This window comes from Furipterus horrens, unplaced genomic scaffold (assembly GCF_987537825.1).
Source record: "Furipterus horrens unplaced genomic scaffold, mFurHor1.1.pri manual_scaffold_7, whole genome shotgun sequence".
Lineage (NCBI taxonomy): Eukaryota > Metazoa > Chordata > Mammalia > Chiroptera > Furipteridae > Furipterus > Furipterus horrens.
In genome coordinates, this window is record NW_028327177.1 from 107,136,834 (window position 1) to 107,146,993 (window position 10,160).

The following is a 10,160-nucleotide window of genomic DNA, read 5'->3' on the forward strand; positions in this document are numbered from 1 at the left end:
TCTCCTCATTTTTTTCAATTCCTGTTTCCTCATTCTGTACTGGTTGACTGTTTATTTCTACCTTATGATCCAAATCATTGATTTGAATCCCAGTTTCCTTCCCTTCACCATTGGTTTGTGTGGATTTTCCTTTGTTTCATTTAGCATAGCCTTCACTTCTTCCCTTATGCATTTGCCGTACTTAAGCATATCTGTCAAGTCTGTGAGCATCTTTATCACCAGCATTTTGAACTCTGCATCTGTTAGGTTGTCTATCTCCTCATCTGTGAGATTGGCTATCTCCTCTTTGCTTAGTCTTCCCACTGGGACCTTCATCCATTCCCTCATTTGGGCCATATTTCTCTGTCTCCTCACCTTGACAGGCTCCTGTGTTTGTTTGCCTCTGTGTCTTAGGTAGAGCTGTCGCACCTGTTATGTTATAAGGGGCAGGGTCTTAGGTATTTGTCAGTACAGGGCAACCCATTTCACCATGTTGTGGCACTGTATGTGGGGGAGGGGTCTGAGAGGGAACAATGCCGCTTGCTCAGCACTTGCCCTTTTCCAGGCACTTCTCCCACTTCCGTATGGGACCAGTGTCTCTTTAGCTATTGCCCTGGTCGTCATTCCTAGAGTGGGTAGGTTTGCAGATATTTTAGGACCATGGAGGCCCTTTAAATAAACAGACTCTGCTGAGAGACTGGCAGTTTCTTCCTCCGCCCCAGCCCCCACTGGTTTGCACAGTCAAAAGCAATGAGGCTCCACTTTCCCGGCGCTGGAACTGTGAGCTGTGTGATCGGGCCTGGTGCTGGGAGCACTCCCCACGTGGTCCTCCTGACTTTTTTAAATGTCTGTGCTTTCCACTGGCCTGCCACTGCCACCACTGCCGCTGCTGCTGATGCCACCACACCGCGTATCTCGCCCCAGCTCCGCCCCTCCTACCGGTCTGGATGAGTATTTCTTCTTTATATCTTTGTTTGTTGGACTTCCATGCAGCTCGGTTTTCTGGAACTTCTGGTTGTCTCTAGTTTTGAGGTAGTTGTATTTCTTCTTAGTTGTGGAGGGAGATGCAGCATGTCTGTCTAGGACTTCATCTTGGCCAGAAGTCTGGTGATTATATCTTCTAATGCATGGGTTGGTCTTCCTTTTTTATTCCTTGTAATTCTTTAAAATAATTTTTTAATTTTTAAATGACAGTTGACATACTATATTATATTAGTTTCAGATGTACAACATAGTGAGTAGACATTTATATATCTTACAAAAATGATCTTTCCTATAAGTCTAGTACCCATCTGACACCATACATAGTTGTTACAATATTATTGACTATATTCCCTATGATGTACTTTATACCCTCTTGACTAATTTTATAACTGCCACTTTCTTAATTACTTCTTAATCCCTTCACCTTTTCCTGCAATGCCCCTCCCATTTGGAAATTATCAATTAGTTCTCTGTATCTATAAGTTTGTTTCTGTTTTGTTTTTTTCTTTACTTTGTGTTTTAGATTCCACGTATAAGTGAATCGTATTACATTTGTCTTTCTCTGACTTATTTCACTTGTCATAATATCCCCTGGGGCCATCCACTTATTTCAAATGACAAGATTTCATTCTTTTTATAGTTGAGCAAACTCTATCGTATATGTGTACCACATTTTTATCCATTCACCTATCAATGCACACTTAGGTTGCTTCCATATTCTTGGCTATTGTAAATAATACTGCAATGAACATGGCAGTGCCTCTATCTTTTGTGTTAATGTTCTTATTTTCTTTGGAATTGAAGTGGAATTGCTGGATCATATCGTAGTTCTATTTTTAATTTTTGATGAATTTTCTACTGTTTTCCATAATGGCTACAGTTAGAGTGCAATATTTTTGAAAAAGGTATAAAAATCTCAACAAAATTGCCACTCTCTGACTCCAGGACTAGATTTGTAGATCCTTTATTTTCTTACTATATTGGAGATCTCAAGCATACATGTAACACCTAGTGCTAAAAATAAAAAATAAAAAATAAAAAAAAGGCCTAGTGCTAAAATGGAGGCCCAAGCGTGTAAGTGAATGCGGCAACAACACTGAGAGGTGGAGGGGGAACAACCACAAAAGCTTCCATTGCCAACCTTGAAACTAGGCGACCATCAGGTGAAATACAATTCAAAACCCTTTCATTCTTTCATTAAATAGAGTAGATAAAGGTCTAGTAGATAAACGAAGCAGTGATATACATAAAAGCAAGAAATTTGGCAATGGATTCTTAGATTTCACACCAAAATCACAAGCAACAATCTACAGAATGTGAGAAAATACTTCCCAATCACATACCTGGTAAGAGTCTAGCATCTAGAGTATCTGAAAAACTCTTACAACACAGCCCTCAAAAAAAAAAGGACAACCCAAATTAAAAATGTATAAAGGTCTTGAATAGATACGTTTCCAAAAGAGATATGCAAATGACCAAAATGAAAAGGTGTTCAGCATCAATTGGACATTAAGGAAGCGCATGTCAAAATGAAATAGCACTTCACACCTAGGGGGACAGCTATAATTTTTCTAAAAGGAAAGTGTTAGTAAAGGTATGGAAAATTCCTCGTAGGTTCTTCAAAATATTAAACAGCATAGTTAGCAGAGCTGCAGTCCGGGTGGCAGAACGTGCCCGCCCCCCAGCGGGAGGCCGCGCAGCCCAGCCCCTTCTCTGCCCCGTGCCCAGCCCCCAACCGCAATGCCGTGGCCTGATGGAATGCCTTCAATCACAGCTTCCTGGGGCACCGGACCTGTCTGGCCAGGCCATCGTGGGCTGTAAGGCCTTGCCCTCCAGCTGGGCCTCGGTCTCCAGGAAAAACTTCCTCAACATCACGCCAGCTGAGGTTGGTGTCCTGGTTGGCAATGACTTGTCAAGCTTTTTTGTGAATGGTCTGACACTTGGGGGCCAGCAATGTTCTGTGATCCCAGACCCACTGCTGCAAGATGGGGAATTTACCGTGGATCTTTGCACCAAGAGCTCCGGCGAAGCCCCCAGCTTCAACCTCACTGTCACTGTGAATACCAAGACGCTAGTCCCGCTAATGGGCAAACAAGGTATCCACAAGAAATATGAAATGGCTTCCCACCTGTGGCGTTCCCAATTCTGATCTCACCTTACACTCCCCTCCAACACCCCTCACAGCTTTTGCACCCCTCTCCTTCCCATATATACATACATACATACATACGTACATACATATGCCATTTTTATTTGGGGGGCCATTTCCCATACCCCCGTATTGCTACCAAAACCACATGGGCTGGGGACTGGGCTGGATGGACAGACACCTCCCCCTACTCATACCCCTCCAGTGTGGTGTTGGAAAACTCTTTTGTTTTGTTTTGGGGTTTTTTTGGATAAAAAAGATTCTACCAAAAAATTTTTAAACATGCAATTGGCATATCACCCCACAACTTCACTCTTAGGTATGTACCTCCCAAAATGAAAACAGGTAGTCAGTTACTTATTCATGAATGTTCATAACTGCACTCATCACAGTAGCCAATGTTGGAAACAGTTCAAATGTCCATCAATGGATAAAAAGATAAACAACTTGTTGTATAAACATACAATGGAATATTATTTAGCCTTAAAAAGGAATGAAGTACTGAAATTGACTACAACATGGACAAACTTCAAAAACATGCTAAGTGTGGGGATTGACTGTGGGAGAAGGTGTAGGCTGGGGGGAGAGCAATGGGGGGGGAAAGTGGGACAACTGTAATAGAAAAACAATAAATAAATCAAAAATTTAAAAAAAAAAACTAACATGCTAAGTGAAAGAAGCCAGACCCCCCCCCCCAAAAAAAAAAGGTCTCATATATTATTGTGTGATTCCTTTGACATGAAATGTCAAGAATAGGCAGATCCAAGGAGATAGAAATCAAATTAGTGACTGCCTGGGAGAATTGGGAGTGATTACTTAATGGGCATGGGATGTTTGGGGTGACAAAAGTTTTGAAACTAGAGAGAGAGAGGTGGCAGTTGCACAACATTGTGAATGCACTAAATATCACTAAGTTGTACACTTTAAAAACAATTGTGTGTTATATGAGTTTTACCTCAATTAAAAAAATAATTACAGAGATAAAAGAATCAAGTGTAAATGGTACAAATACAAAATGGTACAAGCACTTTGGAAAACAGTTTGGCAATTTTTTAGAAAGTTAAATATACACCCACCATATGACCCAGGTGTTTCGTGCCTACCCATTTATTCAAAAGAAATAAAAGTATATGTTCATATAAAAACCTGTAATAACTTTTCATAGTAGCTTTATTTGTAATAACCAAAAAACCCCTGAAAACTACTAAAAATCCATTAATAGGCAAACAGATAAATTATAGGGTATTCATACAATGGAATACTCAGCAATAAAAAGGAATGAAATGTTGACACACATGACATCTATAAATTTTAATTAACTTAAGGAAGCCAGATGAAAAGTACATTCTATATGATTTCATTTCTATAAAAATTCTATGAAGGACAAACAATGATAAAGAGCAAATCAGTGGTTGCTTGGACATAGGGTTGGATCAGGAGGGAAGAGAGGATTTAGGAGATGTTTAGAGGTGATGATATGTTCATTTTTAATTGTGATGGTTTCATGGGTGTATATAGATGTCTCATATGTGCAATTCATGGTGTATCAATTATACCTCAACAAAGCTGGTTGTTGTTTTTTTTACAAAAGATATTTTCTCTAAGTAAAGAACAAAAACAGAGAGAAATAAGTCATATACAAGTAGATATTTTTTAAATGGAACACTTAGAAATATGAAAAGATAATTGAAAAGGAAAACTTAAAAGTTTGAGATTGAATTTAAACTGGCCACATGAACAATGGCCAATGATTTAGCCAATTATGCCTACGTACTGGAACCTCCACAAAATCCCCCAAACAATGAAGTTTGGGGAGCTTCTGGATTGGCAGAGTCAGGAGGGTAGCTCTACCCAGCTCCATGAAGACTGAGGCTTCTGTGCTCGGGACGCTTTCAGACTTTGCACCATGCACCTCTTCACCTGGCTATTCATTCGTATCACTTATAATGATAAAATAGCCTTTATAATAAAGAAATAATGGTAATTTTTTAAAAGTTTAAACTGTTCACAATTGAAGGAAATTAATTTGAAGACAATAATTGACCAGAATGCAACATAGTCATACATACAGATTTTTTAAAAGAACTATTAGATATTGAAAATATATTGGGCAATTTCAAAATAAGTCTGAAGAAAATTAGAGAAGAAATAATGGGGAGAAGTAAACAGAGACAATTCTTGAAAGATTTTGTCCTCAGGTAGAAGTTGTACACAGTGGAGAAGCTACAGATAAATCAAAGATAAAGAAAAAATATAGCTATCTACCAGGGAAAGAGACAACTTTTCTAAAATGAATGTGTCTCATTTGGTTACAGTAGAATTGACACTGGATCTCTCCTCAGCAAAACAGATAGCAGGAAATAAATTGAGTAATACCTTCAAAATGCAGAGGTATCACAGTATGTGGTAGCCCTAGCAGAACCTATATTATTAATACTAGGGATGAAAAAGCACAGGAATATTTGCAAATATACAAGTAATATGAAATCTTACTACTTATAGAGCCTGTTGAAAATTTTAAAAAATATATTTAAAGGACTTTTTTTCAACAAAAAGAAAAATTTATTTAGTCAAAGGCAGCTTCGTAAGCTTGTGTGTAAGTCTGTAAAACTTCTTAGCTGTAGTTTAGAGTTGGCTCTTCAATGATAGATCAAACTACCACCAACTGTGCGGTTTGTCATGATGTCCTTCTAGTTCCATGTCATGCTATGGGGCTAGGTGTGGGGATCTGATCTGGCCTGAATCCATTTGGGTCTGTTGCATCCTTACAGGTTGACTCTAGGGAAGTATGGCAAGCCAACCTTGCAGCTGCAGAAGTGATCCCGGTGGCCCTGTGATCCACCATGTTGCTGCTTAGGGAATGCTTGACAGTGGGTAATGGAGAACGACAATAGGTTATTGAAATATAATCATGTGGTGATGAAATTTGTAAGTATGATCCTAGGCACCAGGGGCTTGTGTGCAGGTGACCGCCAGTGGACCTGAGGCAGCTGTAGTGTGGGGCGTGAGGGTGTTGGTTCCAAGCAGATGCCTTATTGCAATTGATACTAAAAATTGCTAAAGTTTGCATTTACATGGCAAGGTTAAAAATTACCTTTACTATCTGGCCCTAGTGCTATATCCACTCTCCTCCCTTCTATTGTAATAAAGTCTGGGTGAATTAGTTCATCTTTATATGCCCCAAACCATCATGTTGGTTCATGATGCCTTCCTATGGGATCTGGTGAGCAGATATTAGAAAGCACTATAGATGTCTTATTAAGACAATTAAGTGTGTCAGATAAATCCGGTAAAAGTTCAGTGGCATTGTCAAAAATGGTTGTAGTAACTAGGAGTCCCAAATTCTGGAGCATGTTGGGTATTCATGAGAGTTGAGTTGCTGCATGTTGTACTATCTGCAACAAAGAAAGAGATGTACTCTTGGTGGGCCTCTTGGGATTTTGGAGGCAACATATTTCGCTTGGGGACATGCAGTGCTGGCAGTGCTAACCTATTTACTAGGTATCCACAGGGCTGCCAGTTTGGAATAGGACTCAGAGCAAGAAAGTTCTCTGCAATAGGAGCACCTTGCACCAGCAAACTGAATTGTATTAGAGCTGTCTGTGGCCGACCGATGGCTGCAGGATTCCAGTGATGAATCATGCAATCGCATCACAGTGCTAAAACTGACCACTTCCAGCTAGTGCTGGCCAACCATGGACATCTACTTATCAACCAGGCCCTGGATTTTTTCACTTACTCTTAGCTGATCGTAGGCAACTCTCCATGAGACTGTAGTTATAAACTGAAGAACAGAGGTAAAAACAGTACATACCAGAAAGCACCATGATCGTCTGAGCTCCCAGCCCATGAAGTCTACTTATGCTTTTCAAAATGGTGTGGGCCTAAACCTGTCTATGCCAAATCAACTTAAATTTCTTTTACATGCAATTTTGTGGTTCAGTGAACCCCATTATACCCAGTTCATGACAGGAAGTTCAGGACACTTACTGTCCCTCGATCAGGTATTTAGTCACTCCCCCTGTTCACAGGAAGCAGGAATAACTTAAAATGCAGAATAGGGGACAGCAAAAAAAAAAAAAAAAAGGTTCACTCATTGTCGTGGGAAAAAGATGATGTAATTTGTTGCAAATATATACCACATTTTTAAATATTTAGAAAGATTTAGAACAACTTTCAGAAAGAGAATTTCAAATATGAATATGATGGAATTAGCCTCACAGCTTTTAAAAATCCCTTCTGAAAATTATCATGTAAAATTATTTGGGAATGATTGAGCTATACATATTGTATATTAAAGCCACTTTTATCTAATGTTTTTCTGCTCATTGCTTTGAGTTTGCACATATACACAGTGACCTCCGTGTGGTGGAGGATTCAGTCAGACAATTAGGATTCTAGTCCCTGACCGTAGGAGAGCCTATTACTATCTCTGAGCTCATGGTATTCTTCCATAGTAGGAAATTTGAAGGATAATAAACATCAAGTTAATAAAAGAGAGAGATGGATTTGGTTTTTATCTTAGTTCAAAGTAATATTAGTCTAATGAGAAGGACAAGGAAAGGCGGGGCATGATGGAGATAATGTAGAGCTGATTTTCCTGAAATTTATCTATTTTATAGCAATATTTTTAAAGATCCTGGCTTATGTAAAAGAAACTGTAGGAAAAAAAGAAGTGGAGAGGATATGGAATAATAGTGGATTTTTTGCTATTTAGAAAAATAAACAGAACCTATTAAGAGGTGGAGATTTTAAGGCAAATACATTACATTTGCTAAGTTCCCCTCCTCCCCCACCACCACTTGTGCAAAAACATTAGCTATCAAATCCTATGGAATTCTCATTTTGTCTAACCAGCCTTTGTCTTGCCTCTTCCAGCAAGTCCTATCTCTGTCAGCATGCCAGCTTCATTGCCAAACACTGTCAAGAACTGACAAAAGTCTGAAAATTTACTCTTTTTGGAAACTAACAAGGTAGCCTTCCACAGTTCCATGGACACTGGCAGAAGATGTGAGATTCCTGGGTCAGAGATTAAGAACTTAGTTACCCATGGCATAGCGAATATCAGGATCCTCATATTTGGTTCCCCTTGCCTCTCAACTCCTACATGGAGCAGTCCAAGTTTATGCTGTGCTTAGGAAACCTGAGTCTTTTGTAATGGACTGCAGGTAAACTTCCCCACGTTTGCTACAGAGAAAATTATTTTTATTATATTGGACGGCAAACACAACTGCTCTCTACTCTGGAGGAGGACACTATTTCTATTTTATAACAAAGGCCTCAGCGCCTCTTGAAAGACACACAGAAATGAGAGAGCCATGTAGGATTATTTCTCAATAATTTCCAATTTCATGGGTATATGCATATGTCAAAACTCATAATTTTTTCACTTTAAGTATGCTTAGTTTATTGTATGTCAATTTCACCTCAACACAATGGGAGGGAAAAAAATCTTGCTACTCATGTATGTTGTTGAGACCAGTACCCTCAGAGTGCTTTTCAAAAAGGCAGTATTTCAGGTCTCATTCCAGAGCTTCTGAATCAGAATCTGTAGATTTTTTTTCCTTTTTTTAAAAAAGATTTTACTTATTTATTTTTAGAGTGAGATGAAGGGAGGGAGGAAGAGAGGGAAAGAAACATCAATATGTGAGAGAAACATCAATCAGTTGCCTCTTGCAATCCCCCAGTTGGGAACCTGGCCCACAACCCCGGAATGTGTACTAACTGGGAATCGAACTGGCAACCTTTGGTTTGCAGGCTGGCACTCAATCCACTGAGCCACAGCAGCCAGGGCAGAATCTATGTTTTTGTTCTTTTTTTTTTTTTTAAACATCTGTCATTTATTTTTAAAGGCATTAATAAAAAAGCTTAACATACTTACTAAAAAAGTTACAATATACAAATGTGTTAAGATTGACTTTTCTGCATTACATGTGACCTTGAATTTCTTTTAATTACTCACATTTCCACTGTTCAGTTTTTCCAACTGGTTATTCCTTAGAAACACCTGGCTGATTATTTAAGAATGAGTTACACATGGCAAGGGCAAATGCAGATGATCAGGCCTCTCAGCCAAGGGTTCATGAAGAAAATGAATACTCTTTTCTCCTTGGGAGAGAGCTGCACCTGTTAAAGAACACTGTATAAATTACTCCTTAATTAAAATGTGAGCTCCTTTTTTATTTTGTTTGAAACCCATATAGTAACCAGTGTGATAGCCACTCATGTACCAAGAGATTAACATACTTCCCAAAGCATCAGCATCATCAAGAGAATCTGGATATGTGGGAGGTGGTGGGGGAATTATTGGTGGTTCAGAAGGAAAAGGAGGCAGCCAGTATGATGACAGGAAGTCTGGTGGTGGTGATGGAGGTGGTGGTGGTGGTAGTGGTGGGCCATTAAATTATAGACCTGACTTTCCTGGCCCCGGTCCTCATTTCAGTATGGGGGGCGGTGGAGGGAGAAAACAGTTCCATGGAGCAGCTTTAGACTCGAAGTTATTTGGTTTATTTCCAGTAGACCTGGAGGAGTTCTCACTTTCATCTGTTGAAATATGACTTCCATTTCATTCTCCTGAGCATTATGTTTTATATTATTAGCCACTTCAGACATTGGGGAAAGTAGCTCAGACAGATTTTGCTCCTCTCTATTTCCATATCCAGTGTAAACCATGATACAAGTTTCTCTCTTAAAATCAATTGAAGCAATGGTAATGGTAGCTGGGTAAATGCAGCCATCTTCTGACCAAATGGCAGAACATTTGTCATCAACTTTCCACTGCTTCAAGGGAGTTGTGGTATTCTTTTTTTTGGCTTTTATTCTTCTTAGCAGGTTTTCTTTTAGGTGTGCTTTTTGGTTTATTTGAAGCTTCAGAAATGTCACCATTCTTTAGAGCATGCTTAAATGAAGCCACAGCTTTATCATAAGCTTTTATTAGTGCTGTATCATCCCAGATGTCAGAATCATCACGCTGGCTTGTGCTGTGCTGGAACAGCACTGAATCCTCCTGCTCCAAGACACTGCCACCAACTCCTTCCCACATCGCCAT

General features: G+C 39.4%; 2 pseudogenes; one reads left to right on the forward strand and one right to left on the reverse strand.

Annotated features, from left to right (window-relative positions):
• The first annotated feature begins 2,716 nt into the window (after positions 1-2,716).
• On the forward strand, positions 2,717-3,112 carry LOC150005002 (profilin-1 pseudogene; annotated as a pseudogene).
• A 6,148-nt stretch (positions 3,113-9,260) lies between these two features.
• Positions 9,261-10,160, reverse strand: LOC150005003 (survival motor neuron protein-like; annotated as a pseudogene).